This window comes from Mirounga angustirostris, unplaced genomic scaffold (assembly GCF_029215605.1).
Source record: "Mirounga angustirostris isolate CCGP_5_RB_7025 unplaced genomic scaffold, mMirAng1.0.hap1 SCAF_15, whole genome shotgun sequence".
Taxonomy (NCBI): Eukaryota; Metazoa; Chordata; class Mammalia; order Carnivora; family Phocidae; genus Mirounga; species Mirounga angustirostris.
Genome location: NW_026991723.1, coordinates 35,610,357 through 35,631,314, shown reverse-complemented (window position 1 = coordinate 35,631,314; position 20,958 = coordinate 35,610,357). Strand labels below are relative to the sequence as shown.

The window sequence follows — 20,958 nt, the reverse complement described above, 5'->3', positions numbered from 1 at the left end:
GAGGTTCCACCTCTGCTAAGACAGTGTTTCTCAACTCTGCACATGATTGACATTTTGGGCTGCATGAATCCTTTTTGTGGGGGGCTGTCCTGTGAGTTATTGGATGTTTAGCAGCATCCATGGCCTCTCCCCACTAGATGCTAGTAGCATCTAGTAGCATCCCACCCCCAGCTGTGACAACCAAAAATGGCTCCAGAAGTTGTTATATGTCCCTGGTCATAGGGATGGGAGGAGGAAATTAGCCTGGGTAGAAAAACCCTGAGTTAAAATAGTAAAATGATGTGGATAGGTCACCACCTCTCCTTCAGTTCCACCACCAGCTCTATAAAAATAGCTTCTGATCAAAACATACTTTACCAAATATACTGTCTACCTTTCAGGTTTGGCATTTAGTACTTCCCTTATTAAAGCTATGGTTGTTCTTTTCTTCTTCACTTTGCTATTATGTTCATTTTCTCTTATCAAGTCTTTTATTCCCCCTTCTAATTCTACCCTATACTCAGTTAAACCAATCTTTAAAAATTGTGTTCCCTCCCTTTCCTCCTGCAACTTATTCCTATATATAGGAATGCATGTTCTGATCAGAAAAATCATAGCAAACAAATTTAATCCAATTTTTTTAAAGCCCTGACTATTCCTAATGGCCAGAGTCATGGAGATTTTAGTACCTGAAGATTGTCTGCTTTGTGAGTCCAACTCTGACTTTGTTGAAACCATGTTTCTCTGTGATAAATTTATTATAGCCTGGCAGTAATGCTGTATTTCCAGTTTTGTACTTTCTCTTCACCACATACTTCTGCTCCCATGGATATTAGATAATTGGATTCTTGCTTGACCTCTGGAAAACTTTAAGTACCTCCCTGTCATTTAAGAAGATTTTCTGTTCCTCTAGTCATGCCAGATCACAAGTAAAACACAGAACATAGAATTACAACTGTTAATTAACCATTTAAAATGCCTCATTGAAAAAAAATGCCACTTTTTACTTTGGTTTCTTTTATGATTCTTTCATGAATAAAGTTTGCCATCCATAGTTATGTTTCTCAGTTATTTCTTGTAATTATAATTGTGCAAATATAATTATATTAAAATGTAAGAAATACAAATGGAGATTTTCACACTTGAGAGATGATTAGTAGACTAGAAATATCAATTGACATATTTTTAAATATCGAAATTATTTAATATTTTTTGAAGAATTTTTACTTTCAAATGTTTTGTAGCTTTTAATAGTGAACATTTATTGGCTACTTACTATGTCCTAGGAAGGGTTTCTAAGCAATTTATTTGTATTAAATCATTTAATCTTTACAATAACTTCAATATAAGTAAAAAAACTGAGGCTCAGAGAGGGTTATGTAAATTGTCTAAAGTCCAGTGTAGCTAATAATCTAGGGGCCAAGTTTCAAATACAAGAAATGTGAGATTCTAGGTTTGGCCATAGAATAAAGACGATGGCTTAAATTCGTGTGTGTGTGTGTGTGTGTCTGCACATGCATGCGTCATGCATGTGTGCCTGAATTTGTGCACATGTCTACTGTGCTTGAATAATGGCTAAGGGAACATTTTGGGTGACCCAAAGACTTGGTTCCCTTACATTATCCAAGGACTCCTGAGACATAACAGTGAGAATCCCTTAATTATAATTGACAGTTTGGATTCGGTTTACTTGGTTATCCACTCAGGTGCCTTCTAGAGCTAAAATTCTTTGGGTCTGTGAACTTTAAATATGAAAGAAAAACATACTTTTATTTTTAGTTTATGGATGCTAACTATTTATTTTTATTTTTTAAATTTATTCATGGTAAAACTTTTATTCCAGCATACTGGTAGAAATCACAAAGGAAGTTTATTTCTTCTGATTTCTTCTCCCATATCTGGAAATTTCAAACAGATAGAATGCCAAAAAAATATGAACAAAATGAGTGGTTCTTTGATTTTACATTTAATTGAAGTTCTTGTAAACAACACTGTCACATTTGCAATGGGAGTTCTTAGATTTAGATCTGTGCTTTTATGTGGGTTGGGTGTCCACATATTTGGAAATGTGACACTGTGTCTAATAGAATAATAAAATAGAAGGAAATGATGGAAATATTGGTCTTAAAGCAGCAATACGTGATTCCGTTTCCTCCTATGATTTTTAAAGTGCTCAAGTTCATTTGAACATATTTAAATCTATTACCTGCGCATACATTCTAGTTTCACTGCCTGAAAATTTGAAACATTATTACTGTGAAATGATTCTCTTAACTTTAACTGATTTCCATTGCCATTTTTTGATGAACAAATATTATAGGACTTTTGTTATCATAAAACCTGTTTAACCTGCTTCCTCATCTTCTTATTCGGAATATAATAATTCACTTAGAATTTTTGAAAAGTGTTGTCTGAGTTTTTGCCTGAAATTGGCTTTTGTGTATCAGGAACTTAATCTGCCTTTATGTTTCTTTCTAGGAAAAACACTGTTTATTTTAAGATATAAAAAAATAGAGTTCCTTCAGAGATTCAGATTGAAAAGTATATCAGAATATTTATACCTTGTCCTTTCTTTCTTAATGAACTAAAGCAAAAAAAAAAAAAAGATAACAGAATATTTTCTGACGTTAATGGGCAGATACTAATATTGAGCCATGGTTGAGGTTTTGAAGCCATTTTTTTTTTAATTGTATGTATTGGTGTTTCTCAATCTGTTTTTTATACTAAGTATATACAATTAATGAGAATATATATATATTTTTTACAATAGGTTCCTGTCCTGAGACCACAGCAGGATGTGCCTTGGACAAAGGTATATTTAAAATATATTTCCAATATTCTCCATAAAGTATAAAAATACAAATGTTATAATAGTAAAAAAATTATAAAAATTATATTAGTATAATGTGCTTATATAAATAGAAGTATAGTACATGTTCATGTATATGATAAACACTCTTTCATCTGATAAAACATGATACTAGTGAGAAAACTTTAGAATCAAAAATCTGATCACTAACTACATATCATTTCCTGATCACAGAAACCCTTAATTCATACAATGTATATTCAAAGAACTGTTATGACTAATGCCCTTGACAGTAAAACAATGGAACTATTCTATGTTTGATGGAACTTGTTTAACACAGTCTTTAATGACTCTGGTGATTAAATTATTAAAGGTAGGATATAAGCAAGTTAACTATCAGTTAAGAACTCCCTAGGAATATCTAAGTTTTGGGGGACCAGATAGTGAAATTAGTTTAAAATGGCAAGACAATTTCAGAAGAAGATGCAGACAGCAAAATAAATAGAGCTCAGTAAGAAGTATATAAATGTACTATGGGAAAGATAAGGGTGAGAGCACAAGGCCATTACAGGATGCCTTTGATTTCAAAATGGGATGCTATTTAAAATAAAATGTGGACAAAGAACATTATAAATATCATGAATCGTAATAACCTTGAATCCTGAGAGTGAGCTGAAAAGAAAAGGTATACATTGAATAAAAAGTATATAGTGGGAACTCCAGGAGTAAAGACAAAAGGAACTAAGATTCTTAGGTACTGTAAGGGAGAAAGATGAAAGAAGGAATGGGAAATGGATCCCACATACAGAAGCTATGAAAATCAGTCCTTCTCTATGGAGGAGGTAGCAAGAAAAAATTGCTTAAAGTAGCACATAAGGAATGTGAGTTCTGGGGTAAGATACTGAAAGTAGGTTTGTCATTTCTTGGGAGGTATTTAAATAATTAATGGTTTTATAAATGTTTGCTTATAGTTTCTCTAAAACTTCTCTAGATCATTTACCCTATTTTGAGTCTTTCCACCATACAATGAAATGGGTGAGGCAGTTCTTTTAGTTTTCTGTGTGATAAAGTAATCTCATATTTAAAGGAAAGTTGCAAGTTGGTTTGTGGTTATAAAAATGTGGAGATATATATATTTATATTATCATTAATAATAATTGATAACCTATTTTATGCAAACATAATACTTGGGGAAATACACTTATATACTAATATTTATATTTTAAATTTGGCTCAAAACATACTGTATGTGTTCTGCCATGTTACTTCCCTATGAAAAAATAAACTTCTATAAGCATATCTATATACATATATGAATAATTGAGATTTAAAAATTGAAACATACTTCTGTTTTTTTTTTTTTTCTTTTTGGAGTATGACTCGACTCTATTTTTCATATATATATATATTTTTTTATCTTAGTCACTTTCAGTCTCCATTCAGAGACTGCTGTGACTTTAGAATATCCATGTAAAATATGCCAGCCAATGTGCTCTGCCAGACACAGAATGGCTGGCTCCAGGCACAAATCTCTGTTGTGTCAAGGCTTTGGCATGACATTTGTCAGGGAACTAAATCAAACACAGCACAATGCAAATAATCATGGTTTCTCATAGATATGCAGCCTTAACTTCAAGCCTGCTGTTAGTCACTACTACTCTTGCCCCTGATATTCTAGGGAACATTTCTGGTAATAAACTGAAAACTATGGTATTTCCTGGTGCTTCCCATTTCAAAGAAATGGGAAGATGGTGGCTTTGAAATTGAACCTTTTTATCTTTGAAGTGTGGCCCTGCCACTTACCACTGTGAAATCCTGGGCAGGCTATTTCAGATATAAAATTAATTTACTAATACTTATCACAGGGATTGCATGGGTATTGAAATGATACAATTGTCCTAAAACACCTCTTTGACCTGTTATATAATTAAATGCTATTTTACTTCTTCCTATTTTTGTAATGGTTTGGATTTTGTGTTAGCCTTCTTAATCATCTCAATCATATTATGAATGCAAGAAGAATGACTCTAATATACATTTTTAAGTTTCAGGGTGTGTAAGCATGTGCAATAATATTTGTCTTCATCTTTGGGTAGACACTTTTTCTGGTGAAGGAAGAGTTGTTGCTCATTTTTTGGTCTTTTTTTATATTTGCTTCCTTTTTTAAGAGTTGCATGTGATACAAAGGGCCTTCATGTTGCATAAGAGTGTCTGAGCCTCCTTCATTTAATTTTAGGCTTTGTTTGGGTGCTCAAAGATGGAAAAACACATTGTAAAATGTAGATGGCTTAGCAAAACTATACCTCCATAGCATACTCACACTATTTTAGTTTAGTTCAGTAGCTCAGTTCAACTTCCTTAATGAGAAGTTATTATGTGTTCTATGCACTGTGCTAGGTGCTAAAAAGGCAAAGAAGAAAGAGATGTGTTCTCTGCCTGATAAGGGCATTACAATCTTAGAAAAGAGAGGACATGTAAACACATCATTTATTTAATTAATTTTAAAAAATATTTTTATTTATTTGAGAGAGAGTGTGTGTGAGCCGAGGGGAGGGGCAGATGGAGAGGGAGAAGCAGACTCCCCTCTGAGCAGGAAGACCAACGACACAGGGCTCTATCCCAGGACCCTGAGATCAGATGCTTAATAGACTGCCGAAGGCAGATGCTTAACACGTTGCTCCACCCAGGCACCCCCCACATCATTGAAAGGGGAACCCCTTAACACTGTTGGTGGGAATGCAAGCTGGTACAGCCACTCTGGAAAACAGTATGGAGTTTCCTCCAGACATAGAGCTACCCTATGACCCAGCAATTGCACTACTAGGTATTTACTCCAAAGATACAGATGTAGTGAAAAGGGGCACATGCACCCCAATGTTCACAGCAGCAATGCTCACAATAGCCGAACTGTGGAAGGAGCCAAGATGTCTTTCACCAGATGAATGGATAAAGAAGATGTGATTCTTATATACAATGGAATATTACTCAGCCATCTGAAAGGATGATTACCTACCATTTACATCAACATGGATAGAACTGAAGGGTATTATGCTAAGTGAAATAAGTTAATGGAGAGAAAGGCAATTATCATTTGGTTTCACTCATATGTGGAATATTAGAAATAGCACAGAGGATCATAGGGGAAGGGAAGGAAAACTGAATGGGAAGAAATCAGAGAGGGAAACAAACCACGAGACTCTTGACTCTGGGAAACAAACTGAGGGTTTTGGAAGGGAGGTGGGTGGGGGGAGGGGTAACTGGTGATGGGCATTAAGTAGGGCATGTGATGTGATGAGCACTGGGTGTGCTATGCAACTAATGAGTCACTGAACACTACATCAAAAACTAATGATGTACTATATGTTGGCAAGTTGAACATAATAAAGAAAATGTAGTAACAGTACACAGGAGAAATGCCAATGAGGTGTAATTTAGAAAAGTCATTTCAATCAATCTGGCTTCCTGGAGGAGTGGACACTTCAAGTATCTTGAAAGGTGCTGATGAACTGGTCAAGTATCAGTCAAATACAGCAACAGGAGGGTGGAAAGCGGTCAAGAATAGGACTAAAACAGTGATAATAGTAATAAAGGTTTAGACTTGAAATTGGGAAGTGAAATCCTCCCACTTAGTTCTTGAAGCTATATATTTAAGATATATTTAGGAGGTTGTTTTAATGGGACTAAGATTTATCATAGCGATATTTATAACATGGCAATAGGAAACAAATTAACTATTAAATAATAGGGAAATGGAAATAAATATAATATTTAGGAGAAGATATTTTACAGTTTCTAAAATTTATAATTTAGAAGATTATTTAAGGAGAATGTGTTCTTAAAAAGTAAGACAAATTGTAAAATATTATAACAGTACCATACCTCTTTTATACATGCATTTATATAAAAGGACAGAATATTCAAATAATTATATATATAATGTCCTTTTGTTGGGGCAAAGGTTTCAAGAAGAACACATAGATGACTGTGAAGAAACCCATTCAGCATCATTAATTGTGATTATCTCTATGTAGGATACCTAGCTATATGTGTGATTTTTGCTTTCTTTTTGAAACTTTAAATGTGCCTTATATTTTATATGACAAACATGATGAACACACTCTAATGTGGCTCCCATGAGTCCTGCCTCCTGATGTTCAGACCTTGACTGTGGACAGAACTTTTGACTTGCTTCTAACCAACAGCATGTGAAGAAGATGATAGCATCTCAGTCCTTTATGTTACACTGATAGGTGTGTACAATTCTGATAGGTGTGTAATGATATCTCATTGTAGTTTTATTTTATTTTATTTTATTTTATTATTTTTTTATATCTTTTTTTTAAAATTTTATTCTTATGTTAATCCCCATACATTACATCATTAGTTTTAGATGAAGTGTTCCATGATTCATTGTTTGTGCACAACACCCAGTGCTCCATGCAGAATGTGCCCTCCTCAATACCCACCACCAGGCTAACCCATCCTCCCACCCCCCTCCCCTCTAGAACCCTCAGTTTGTTTTTCAGAGTCTATCGTCTCTCATGGTTCGTCTACCCCTCCGATTTCCACCACTTCATTCTTCCCCTCCCGCTACCTTCTTCTTCTTCTTCTTTTTTTTTTTTCTTAACATATAATGCATTATTTGTTTCAGAGGTACAGATCTGAGATTCAACAGTCTTGCACCATTCACAGCGCTTACCAGAGCACACACCCTCCCCAGTGTCCATCACCCAGTCACCCCATCCCTCCCACCCCACCCCCCACTCCCACAACACTCAGTTTGTTTCCTGCGATTAAGACTTCCTCATATCAGTGAGATCATATGATACATGTCTTTCTCTGTTTGACTTATTTCACTCAACATGATACCCTCCAATTCCATCCACGTCGTTGCAAATGGCAAGATCTCTTCCTTTTGATGGCTGCATAATATTCCATTGTATATATATACCACCTCTTCTTTATCCATTCATCTGTCGATGGACATCTTGGTTCTTTCCACAGTTTGGCTATTGTGGACATTGCTGCTATAACATCGGGGTGCACGTACCCCTTCGGATCCCTACTTTTGTATCTTTGGGGTAAATACCCAGTAGTGCAATTGCTGGATCATATGGTAGCTCTATTTTCAACTTTTTGAGGAACCTCCATACAGTTTTCCAGAGTGGCTGCACCAGCTTGCATTCCCACCAACAGTGTAGGAGGGTTCCCCTTTCTCCGTATCCCCGCCAACATCTGTCGTTTCCTGAGTTGTTAATTTTAGCCATTCTGACTGGTGTGAGGTGGTATCTCATTGAGGTTTTGATTTGGATTTCCCTAATGCTGAGCGATATTGAGCACTTTTTCATGTGTCTGTTGGCCATGTGGATGTCTTCTTTGGAAAAATGTCTGTTCATGTCTTCTGCCCATTTCTTGATTGGATTCTTTGTTCTTTGGGTGTTGAGTTTGATGAGTTCTTTATAGATTTTGGATACTAGCCCTTTATCTGATATGTCATTTGCAAATATCTTCTCCCATTCTGTCGGTTGTCTTTTGGTTTTGTTGACTGTTTCCTTTGCTTTGCAAAAGCTTTTTATCTTGATGAAGTCCCAATAGTTCATTTTTGCCCTTGCTTCCCTTGCCTTTGGTGATGTTTCTAGGAAGAAGTTGCTTCGGCTGAGGTCAAAGAGGTTGCTGCCTGTGTTCTCCTTTAGAATTTTGATGGACTCCTGTCTCACATTGAGGTCTTTCAACCATTTGGAGTCTATTTTTGTGTGTGGTGTAAGGAAATGGTCCGGTTTCATTCTTCTGCATGTGGCTATCCAATTTTCCCAACACCATTTGTTGAAGAGACTGTCTTTGTTCCATTGGACATTCTTTCCTGCTTTGTCGAAGATTAGTTGACCAGAGAGTTGAGGGTCCATTTCTGGGCTCTTTATTCTGTTCCATTGATCTATGTGTCTGTTTTTGTGCCAGTACCATGCTGTCTTGATGATGACAGCTTTGTAATAGAGCTTGAAGTCCGGAATTGTGATGCCGCCGGCTTTGCTTTTCTTTTTCAATATTCCTCTGGCTATGCGGGGTCTTTTCTGGTTCCATAAAAATTTTAGGATTATTTGTTCCATTTCTTTGAAAAAAGTGGATGGTATTTTGATGGGGATTGCATTGAATGTGTAGATTGCTCGAGGTAGCATTGACATCTTCACCATATTTGTTCTTCCAATCCATGAGCATGGAACGTTTTTCCATTTCTTTGTGTCTTCCTCAATTTCTTTCATGAGTGTTTTATAGTTTTCTGAGTACAGATCCTTTGCCTCTTTGGTTAGATTTATTCCTAGGTATCTTATGGTTTTGGGTGCAATTGTAAATGGGATCGACTCCTTAATTTCTCTTTCTTCTGTCTTGTTGTTGGTGTATAGGAATGCCACTGACTTCTGTGCATTGATTTTATATCCTGCCACTTTACTGAATTCCTGTATGAGTTCTAGCAGTTTTGGGGTGAAGTCTTTGGGATTTTCCACAAAAAGTATCATATCATCTGCAAAGAGTGAGAGTTTGACTTCTTCTTTGCCAATTTGGATGCCTTTTATTTCTTTTTGTTGTCTGATTGCTGTGGCTAGGACTTCCAATACTATGTTGAATAGCAGTGGTGATAGTGGACATCCCTGCCACGTTCCTGACCTTAGGGGGAAAGCTCTCAGTTTTTCCCCATTGAGAATAATATTTGCTGTAGGTTTTTCATAGATGGCTTTTATGATATTGAGGTATGTACCCTCTATGCCTATACTCTGAAGAGTTTTGATCAAGAAAGGATGCTGTACTTTGTCAAAAGCTTTTTCTGCATCTATTGAGAGGATCATATGATTCTTGTTCTTTCTTTTGTTAATGTACTCTATCACATTGATTGATTTGCGGATGTTGAACCAACCTTGCAGCCCAGGGATAAATCCCACTTGGTCATGGTGAATAATCCTTTTAATGTACTGTTGGATCCTATTGGCTAGTATTTTGGTGAGAATTTTTGCATCCATGTTCATCAGGGATATTGGTCTGTAATTCTCCTTTTTGATGGGGTCTTTGTCTGGTTTTGGGATCAAGGTAATGCTGGCCTCATAAAATGAGTTTGGAAGTTTTCCTTCCGTTTCTATTTTTTGGAACAGTTTCAGAAGAAGAGGTATTAATTCTTCTTGAAATGTTTGGCAGAATTCCCCTGGGAAGCCATCTGGCCCTGGGCTTTTGTTCTTTGGGAGATTTTTGATGACTGCTTCAATTTCTTTAGTGGTTATAGGTCTGTTCAGGTTTTCTATTTCATCCTGGTTTAGTTTTGGTAGTTGATACATCTCTAGGAATGCATCCATCTCTTCCAGGTTATCTAATTTGTTGGCATAGAGTTGCTCATAATATGTTCTTATAATTGTTTGTATTTCTTTGGTGTGGGTTGTGATCTCTCCTCTTTCATTCATGATTTTGTTGATTTGGGTCCTTTCTCTTCTCTTTTTGATAAGTCTGGCCAGGGGTTTATCAATCTTGTTAATTCTTTCAAAGAACCAGCTCCTAGTTTCGTTGATCTGTTCTACTGTTCTTTTAGTTTCTATTTCATTGATTTCTGCTCCGATCTTTATTATTTCTCTTCTCCTGCTGGGTTTAGGCTTTATTTGCTGTTCTTTCTCCAGCTCCTTTAGGTGTAGGGTTAGGTTGTGTACTTGAGACCTTTCTTGTTTCTTGAGAAAGGCTTGTATTGCTATATACTTTCCTCTTAGGACTGCCTTTGCTGCATCCCAAAGATTTTGAATAGTTGTGTTTTCATTTTCATTGGTTTCCATGTATTTTTTTAATTCTTCTTTAATTTCCTGGTTGACCCATTCATTCTTCAGTAGGATGCTCTTTAGCCTCCATGTATTTGAGTTCTTTCCGACTTTCCTCTTGTGATTGAGTTCTAGTTTCAAAGCATTGTGGTCTGAAAATAGGCCGGGAATGATCCCAATCTTTTGGTACCGGTTGAGACCTGATTTATGACTTGGATGTGATCTATTCTGGAGAATGTTCCATGGGCACTAGAGAAGAATGTGTATTCCGTTGCTTTCGGATGGAATGTTCTGAATATGTCTGTGAAGTCCATTGGTCCAGTTTGTCATTTAAAGTCTTTATTTCCTTGTTGATCTTTTGCTTAGACGATCTGTCCATTTCAGTGAGGGGGATGTTAAAGTCCCCCACTATTATTGTATTGTTGTCGATGTGTTTCTTTGCTTTTGTTATTAATTGCCTTATATAATTGGCTGCTCCCATGTTAGGGGCATAGATATTTACAATTGTTAAATCTTCTTGTTGGATAGATCCTTTAAGTATGATATAGTGTCCTTCCTCATCTCTTATTACAGTCTTTGGTTTAAAATCTAATTTGTCTGATATAAGGATTGCCACCCCAGCTTTCTTTTGGTGTCCATTAGCATGGTAAATGGTTTTCCACCCCCTCACTTTCAATCTGGGGGTGTCTTTGGTTCTAAAATGAGTCTCTTGCAGACAGCATATCGATGGGTCTTGTTTTTTAATCCAGTCTGTTAGCCTGTGTCTTTTGATTGGGGCATTTAGCCCATTTACATTCAGGGTAACTATTGAAAGATAGGAATTTAGTGCCATTGTATTGCCTGTAAGGTGACTGTTACCGTATATTGTCTGTGTTCCTTTCTGGTCTATGTTGCTTTTAGGCTCTCTCTTTGCTTAGGGGACCCCTTTCAAGATTTCCTGTAGGGCTGGTTTTGTGTTTGCAAATTCCTTTAGTTTTTGTTTGTCCTGGAAGCTTTTTATCTCTCCTTCAATTTTCAATGACAGCCTAGCTGGATAGAGTATTCTTGGCTGCATATTTTTCTCATTTAGTGCTCTGAATATAACCTGCCAGTCCTTTCTGGCCTGCCAGGTCTCTGTGGATAGGTCTGTTGCCAATCTAATGTTTCTACCCTTGTAGGTTACATATCTCTTCTCCCGAGCTACTGTCAGGATTTTCTCTTTGTCTATGAGACTCGTAAGTTTTACTATTAGATGTCGGGGTGTTGACCTATTTTTATTGATTTTGAGAGGGGTTCTCTGTGCTTCCTGGATTTTCATGCCTGTTTCTTTCCCCAAATTAGGGAAGTTCTCCGCTATAATTTGCTCCATTATACCTTCTGGCCCTCTCTTTCTTCTTCTTCTGGGATCCCAATTATTCTAATGTTGTTTCGTCTTATGGTATCGCTTATCTCTCGAATTCTGCCCTCGTGATCCAGTAGTTGTTTATCTCTCTTTTTCTCAGCTTCTTTATTTTCCATCATTTCATCTTCTATATTACTGATTCTCTCTTCTGCCTCATTTATTCTAGCACTTAGCGCCCCCATTCTTGATTGCACCTCATTAATAGCCTTTTTGATTTCTACTTGGATGGATTTTAGCTCTTTTCCTTCTCCATAAAGGGTTTCTCTAATAACTTCCATATTTTTTTCAACCCCAGCTAGTATCTTTAAAGTGATGATTCTGAACTCTAGATCTGACATCGTACTAATGTCCGTATTGAGTAGGTCCCTGGCAGTCGGTACTACCTCTTGTTCTTTTTGTTGAGGTGATTTTTTCCGTCTTGTCATTTTGTGCAGAGGAGAATAGATTAATGAGAGAACAAAATGCTAGCAGAGTACCACGTCCCCAGAAAATATACTCTAAACAAATCAGAAAAGACCTGAAGCAGTGGGATAAGAAAGGGAAAGAGAGAAAAAAGAAAAAGAAAAAAAAAAAGAAAAAGATAAAGATAAAAACAAAAACAAACAAAACAAAACAACAACAATAGAAAAACCAGAATGTGATCAAATATGATCTATATGGTATATAGATCAGTGCCACACACTAGATTTGGGGTGTATTTTGGTCTTTTAGAAGAAAGAGCCTCCCAAAATTTTAAAGAAAGAAAAACTTATATATGTACAAAGATAAGGGTTGATATGATGAAGGGATGGAATATGACTGTAAAAATGGAAATTATAAAAAATTTTATAAAAGGAATTGATAAGAAGTTGTTTGAAAAAAGAAAGAGGAGGATTTAAAAAAAGAAAAAAGAAAAAGAGAAAAAAAAAAGAGAGAGGATGTGATCAGGCAGGGGAATAGAAAACACCATATACTAGATATTTAGGGTATATTTTAATCTATTAGAAGAAACTATCTCAAAATTTTAAAGAGAGAACAACTTATATATATAAGCCAAAAATATGGGTAACTACTATGAAGGGATAGAATATGACTCTAAAAATGAAAAAATAAAATTTTTTTTTTTAAAAAAAGGGATTGATAAGATGTTGGTTGAAAAAGGGAAAAAGAAAAATTCAAAAAGAAATAAAAAGACAAAAAAGACAGTTAAAAAAAAATTAACTTTAAAAGACTAAAGAATCATGGTAAAAAAGCCGTGAATTCTATGTGCAGTATTCCCCTAGCGCTGGAGTTCTGCCATTCTCATTGGTTGGTAAACTTGGTCTTGGCTGGCTGTTCTCGCTGATCTTCTGGGGAGGGGCCTGTTGCCGTGGTTTCCAAATGTCTCTGTCGGAGGCGGAACTGCCCCGCCCTTGCCCCCTCCCAGCTGAGTAATCTGCTCGGGTTTGCTCTCCGGGGCTTTGTTCCCTGCGAGCTTTCCGTACAGCTTTGGAGGCGGAGAGTGAAAATGGCGGTCTCCCAATCTCCGCTCCGGAGGAGCCAAGAACTTGGGGCCCCGCTCCTCAGTGAGCCCCCGGAGAAAAACCATCAGTCACTCCCGTCTCCCCGGTCTCCGGCCGCACTCCGTGCTCACCCGGCCTGTGACCGAGCGTTTCTATCTCTGGCACCCGACCCCGGGTGGAGTCTCCAAACCCAGCCGATCCCTGCAGTGCACTCCCGTGCGGCTCCTTCCGGGGAAGAAGGTGAGTCTCCCCGGATCTGCCGCTTGTTGGGTCCCTGCTGGAGGAGCAGTGGCCCGACTGTGCCGCGGATCACGGTTTATGGCAACCCCGAGCTGAGAGCCCGTGCCTGGGCTCCGCCTCTGCAGCCGGCTTCCCTGCTCTGTTACCTGGGAGCTCTGCCACACTCCGGCACCCCCGGTCTTTCTGTGACCCCGAGGGTCCTGAGACCACACTGTTCCGGAGGGTTCCACCCCCCGCTTAGCCACCAGAGTGACGTCCCTCGGTGGAGCAGACTTTTAAAAGTTCCGATTTTGTGCTCCACGGCTCTATCACTTGCCAGAAGCGGCCGACGGAGGCCCCTCCCCCGCCGTCTATCCTCCCGAATATCGCCGCCGATTCACTTCTCCGCACGTCCTACCTTCCAGAAAGTGGTCGCTTTTCTGATGAGAGAGTTGTTGCTCTTCTTTTCTTCGATCTCCTGTTGAGTTTGTAGGTGTTCAGAATGGTTTGATCCCTATCCAGCTGAATTCCTGAGAGGAGACGAAATCCAGGTCTCCTACTCCTCCGCCATCTTGCTCCGCCCTCTCATTGTAGTTTTAATTTTCATTTTTCTAATGACTAATGATTTTGAATATATTTTCTTGTGCTTATGTGGCATCTGTATATCTTCATTGATGAAATGCCTGTTCCTGTAGTTTGTCTATTTTATAACTGGATTGTTTTCAAACTGTTGAGTTTTGAGAGCTCTTGCAAATAATGTATTTAATGTATATACATATTGGCTGATGGAGAAGGTGAAAAGATATTGGCTGGAAGTCCAGACAGGTAAGCAGTCAGGAAACAGTTGTCATATTAGTTGGAAGCTCCAGGGGGAAAGAAATAAAAATTATAAAGCTGTGATAGTCAATATGATGTAGGAGCACATCTTAGAGGACAATAACTTCAAGCCCGTGTATTTCCCTGAAGCACAGAATGGTCCCTTACCCTCAAAAATTTTATTGTATGTTAATAAATGTTCTTCCATCCCTGGATTTGAAATTTTATATGTTTTCTCATTTATCATAGACCTTTTATACTACCAGTATTTGAGTAGTTTCAAACAAATATAAAATTTTCCAGTGAAAAACTAAATTTAAGTTTGGGTGTTTGGCAAAGACACAGGGAGGAAAGAAAGGCTTGATTTGGTCAAGCTAAGATCTGCAACTCAGATTATCTACAGAAATAGGGTAGATATTTTGTGAAGAGTTCTTTCTCTAGATACTGTAAGAAAGTTCAGTTCAGAAGGGAAATCTGTTATCTGAGATGTATGGTGATACATACATAGCAGTCCAGTAAAGCAGGGTAGGTTGGGAGTTTATCATGAGCAAATGTACACCACCAGGTGGGAGAAGAAGAAAAGGAAGCAATATCTGAAAGTCTAGGAAGACTAGAGCATGTTGGTCAATTGAGGGCATCCAGTGACAAAGTAACCATTCATCATTCAAGAGAGACATTAACTATTTGAAGATATATACCTCATTTGCTGATATTTGTAGTGGACTGGGTTTATACTCAAAATTGAAAATTAATATGGTTCTGGTATAAACCAAACATAAGTCCACTCAACTGAACAGGGACCAAGAGGCTCCCCGAGTGTACGAGCTTTAACCCTTTATTTGCGGGTTGGGGGGGGCGGCTTCTGGAGGAGAGGCCAAGACTGCAAGGGCAGTGGGAAAGAGGGAGCTTAAGTCAGTGCCTGTTTACCAGTTGTGTCTAAACTCTTTATTATTTTAATAACCAGTTCAGCCAGTACCAGAACAGACTGGTCAAATATAGCCTTGACTATATGCCTATTAGTAGAGGGTTTCAGAGCAGGCTAAGAATACAATGACTAAAGAAAAGAAGCAAGGAACCTGCTTGCTCAAAGATAAAAACTGATAGAAAGATTACTTTTGAAAATTACTGTACTATGGAGATCATCAAAATTGACTTCATAGAAGAGTCTGAAATACTGAAGATATAAAACATGATTTTTTTTTTTTCATTAAACACTATCTGCCCTGCTCTGGCAAACCTACTTCCTACTGGGTAGTGTACTTGCTACCTTCATCACATTTGGGGATCTCATAGCTTTTCAGCCACTTTTTGCTGTGACAATATCTTATATTTCTTATTAAGAATTCTGATTATTTTAATGTTTCAGCCTCATATTTAATTCATAGATTCTTGCCTTGCCTGGGTGCAGCTTAGATTTGATGTTCTAGTTTTTCTGAATATGTTTGGGGTAGTAGGTGATGGGGATGAGTGGGAGTGAAGGAATAGGAGGGTGGTACCGTATGCCCCAATTCCTCGCATTTCTTCCTCCTTTTCTTTTATTTGTTTGGGTTGGAATAGAGGAAGTAGAAGGAACACAGAATTCTCATGTGTAACTGTCCTCAGGCAAGTGGCTATCCACTCTCCCTTGGTTGTCACTGCTGCTTTATCTTTGGCCTTGAGTGGTATCTACGAATCCGGAGCCCACTTCCTCCACAAATGTGCTTTTGGTGTACTTCAGAACACCTTGTAAGGGCCACTCCCATGTAGTTGCCTAGTGTGCCAGGCCTGGCTGAGATTCAGCCTCTTTCTACGTCTCCTTACCTCTCATCCAGCTCCAATATATGGCCACATCACAGACTTCACATATGGAAAGATAGGTGATTCCCTGTTGCTCTTGATGACATAAGAATTGCCTTAAGCTAAAAGTAAACATTAATTAAAACACACAGAAGTCAATTGAACAGAAGAGAGCCTACATTGAATGATGTCTTTTTTTTTTTTTTTAATAGGGAAAGGAATGGTGGTATTTTCTTTTGTAGGAAAAATTAAGTCTGGTGTGGGAGACTGTGAAATAGACATAAATGTGTGTGTGTGTGTGTGTGTGTGTGTGTAAAATTATTTTTTAATTTTTTCCACTTTGCTCTTGAGAGGAGAGCTGAGTAGTTCAAATACAGCCTAAACCCATTAGGCTGTCCTTGCAATGCACCCAACCAGGATTATTTGGGAACTTTTCCCAGCAGTGCTAGAGGTTCACCAGCAGAAATGGCAATGGGGATTATCCAGTGTAAACCTTACCAAGTTGATAATCATTATAAGTCAAAGAGATCAGCGATTGTAGGGTGCTATTAAGAACATCCAGGAAATGGTTTTCCATGTGCTCCAGACTGTGTAAGGAGAGAAGTGAAGCCAAAATAATGATGACAAGCTTGCAGAAAACAGGAGAGTCAGAATTCTTGGCTATGAAAATTCTGCAAGGTAGAAAGATCCATGTTTATTTGGGGAAACTGAGTCATAAAGCTCATAAGTAAATATGTGACAGGTAAAATTCATTTGCACTGATTCCAAATACCACATTCTTTATATGAGGTTATAATAGCTAATATAGAAAATTGGAATAGAAGAATTGGGATATAAGCTGGGTTTGATTAAAGAAGAAATAATTATAACAAATCCTTATTCTCAATTTCTAACTGCTTTAGAAATTGTTTTCTTTTCTCTACTGAGAGATAATTGAACAAAGAAAACCTCACAAGATTTATAAAAAACGTCTTCCTTTTTTCAAATTCAGAAAGTTAATCTTCTCAGTTGTTTTTGAAAGACTTATTTAAGCCCAGAAGCTGCTGTGCTAAAAATTGCAGAATGTCAAATCTACACTCCCCTATACATTTTGTGTTTTATCATAAAATTTAAATAGTTATATGTGCACATAGCAGAGCTATCATTTGCATGAAACTTAAGTAAAAAGTAAATACTCAATGTTTCAAATAGAATATAAAAGGTGTAATTGCTTAGTTCCTTTTCACTTTTACTCTTTCTATTATGAACAAGTGCTAAGGAAATGATCACAAGGGGAATTCCAGGCAACTGTTCTGTCTTTATTATATTGCCTGAATTCCTGCGAAGTTTGGCTGATATACTAAGTAGATCATCCAAGTGGTGAAAATAATTCTGTAATAAACATTATTTTCAGAGCTTTGAAGAAAACAGTTATTCCATAAACGTGTTTTATGAAACACGTCCTTGTAGAAACACTCCAGGTAAAATGGGTTCCAGGAAAAAAGTAATTTGAGAAACACTACTTACGACACCCCTATATACCAAATTGTCCTATGGGAGATTTAACGTGTTTATCAGCACAAGACACTGAATATTTCTGCAGCAAAAACTATTAGTTTTGTTTCATCTAGCAAAACTTGAACTTAATATAACCATGTGGGAAGCAGTATTTTGTATTAGTCTAGAGTGTGGTCTCTGGGGTCAAACTGGGTTTAATTCCATGCTCCACTTTTTTTAATTGAGAAAAAATTTACATAATATAAAACTAACCATGTAAGGTGACCCTTTAAGTGTTATTTAGTACATTAACAATACATTCACAACTTCTATCTAGTTCCAAAACATTTTTATCACTCCAGAAGGAACCCTGTACTCATTAAGTAGTTGCTCCCCATTCCTCCATCCCCCACCTGCTCCACTCTGACAAATTGTGGGAACATATATCTACTTACACTCCTTGAGACTCTGTTTTTTTTTCAGTATAAAGACAGGAATGGCTTTCACCTTACATGGTAGGTGTAAGGATCCAGTAAAATAATCCATACAGTGCACTTAGAATACTGTAAGTATTAAATACATGTTTGATAAAATGTTCAACTTATTTGGTCCTCTTTAGCATCCATGGAGTAATTGTTGGAGAAAGTACTTTAAAAAAAAATGTTGATAAAGTCTATAGAACAGGAAAAGACCTCTAAGAAGCTTTACACCAAGGATTCCTTAGGTGCTGATGAATCTCATATGACACTCTGGTGCTCCAGAAAACTGAGAATTAGCACCCACGTTTATCTCTGTGTTTCCATATAATGTTTATAGCTAAAGTGGTTTAGAGGTAGAAGTTAGAGCAGAGAAGTGTTGAGGGAGGGACAGAAGTCCCCAGGAATTAAGACATGAATGAAGGAGATGAAACAGCTGACACCAGCAATAACCTAAGTCTAATTATTTTCCAGTTCATTCCATAGGTATTCATGATTATGAGATTTTTTTAAAAGTGCCATTGACGTGGAAAAGCAACATGTAAAAATATAAAATCATGCATAAGCATATGTTTATATTTATGTAAATACATGCAAAATTAATTTTATATAAATGGAATCATAGTCTACAATGGGTGTACATCTCTAGAAGAATTTTCACTGAAATGAGAGCAGTAATTGCCACGCTGTATCAGAAATTCAGGTGTTTTTCATTTGCCTCTGTAATCTTTTCCATAATTTGAAATTTTCTACATGACTATATGCTATCTCACTAACAGAAACAAAGCAAAAACGCTATAACCATTTAATAATAGATACACATTACAACCAAACCTTGTTTGATATTTTTACCTGACTTGTCTTGATAATTGCTGGAAGACAAACCCTTAAGTGTCAAAATGATTCGGAGCCTGAAGCAGGTTCACTTGGTTCCAGGTGGAGACAGAAGAAAGAATAAAGGAGTTTGTGGAGCCTTCTTTTCCCCCATCAGTACGAATTACTCTTGAACCCTGGTAATATACAGCAAACTGGAGCTGTCAATTTCTTCTTCCTCTCTTTCTAGTTCAGTCTGTCCAAATTAAAAAACAAAACAAAACAACAACAGCAACAACAAAAAACACTTTCCCCTCAGAAACATGATATACCATTGATTTATAATTCCTTTACAAATTCTACAAAATATAATACACTCAGTGATTTTAAAGGAAGAGAAGAGTTTATCTACACAGACAAGTTTTATTTTCTGTTCCTGATCTTCAGTCTGTACTTTCTTCATTTGCCTCCTGAACCAAAGGGTGTAAGCTCCTGCAGTGGTTCTCAAACTCGAGTGTCTTCATAGGAATCATCTGAGAGCTTGTTTAAAATGCAGATTCTTGGACCCCACCCAACAGTTGCTTATTCTTGAGAATGAGGTCTGGGAATCTCCAGGTTACAACAGTCAAGATGATACTGAGGCATGTGATTCATGGATTACACTTTGAGAAACATTGGAAGCTCAATGGCTAAGCTGCTAGCAAAACTGTGATTTAAAAAAAATAATTTCTTCCAGTCATTTATCTTCTAAAAGCATCAGTAATTCTTTTTAGCTCCTCTCCTTGAAAATGTGTTTGGTTCAGGTAGAACATGACAGCTTATCTATCATAATAATCACATGGACCATCCCCAAATGCCAATGCAGAAATGATGGAACAATTACTTTTCATTTCATTTCTTTATAGAATAAATATAATCCAATTGCTTATGACAAGTGAAAGAATCAAATCTTCAATTACATTTTGTTATTAGATTGATGTGATTTCACCAAAATAGTCTTGTTTGCAATAAATCATTTAGTACATAGTTTGCAATTGCAATATAATATTTAATTTATATAATATATCTATAGTTTAGGATTTTTCTTTAAAATGTCTCAGATGTGCTAACACATTTTCCCCTAAACATCTCTGAGAAGCAGATAAGAACTGCTGTTATTTATCACCAATTGCAGAGAGATTGAATCACTGAGTTATTAAGTAACTTGAATAGGGTCACAGAGTCAGTGATTAAGTCAGAACAAACACTTCATCTCCTAACTCTTTGATCAGTAATTTTCTCAACAAAACTTGTTGTGTATATCTCTACTTGTAAGAGTTTACAAGTCATTCAATTTCCTGAGAGATTCTTCATTATGGACATATGAGAATTTGTACCCTCTAGAAGGTTGAAACCTAGAAGTGGAAAATCATATTAAAGACAAGTCTTTATTTTTCAAACTTTTTAAAAAATCCTTTGAGTGTTCTTGCCACTATTCCTATTTCACAGAGTACTTCATTCATTCATTCATTCATTCATTCACTCATTCAGTCAAGGAGCTGATATTTACTGAGCATATGTAATATGTCTAACACACTGCAAATAAACAGGACATTATCCTTGTTCTGCGTTTGTGCAGTCTGATAAAGAAACAGACACACAGATGGGTATTAAAGAGGGCATGTACTGAATGGAGCACTGGGTGTTATACGCAAACAATGAATCATGGAACACTACATCAAAAACTAATGATGTAATGTATGGTGATTAACGTAACATAATAAAATAAAAAAATATATATATATCTAAAGAAACAGATACACATACAAGTGGTATGATCTAACAGTTGCTTTCTTGGAGCTAGGTATTATGTGCAAAGTGGCTTAGGGTAAGAATCCCTGAGTCCTTTTCTTCTCAGAAATTAGGAAATTTGAACTAAGATTTGAAGGAAGGGCAAGAATTTACATGG

At 36.9% G+C, this 20,958-nt stretch overlaps 1 protein-coding gene across 1 annotated transcript in view; it reads left to right on the top strand.

Annotated features, from left to right (window-relative positions):
* The window catches only part of PTPRD (protein tyrosine phosphatase receptor type D), a 2,419,801-nt gene that overhangs the window by 888,003 nt on the left and 1,510,840 nt on the right, over window positions 1–20,958 (top strand). Inside the window, exon 5 of the mRNA XM_064580091.1 lies at window positions 2,750–2,791. The gene's annotated coding sequence lies outside the window, so the exon portion shown is untranslated. The remainder of the gene's footprint in view (window positions 1–2,749; window positions 2,792–20,958) is intronic.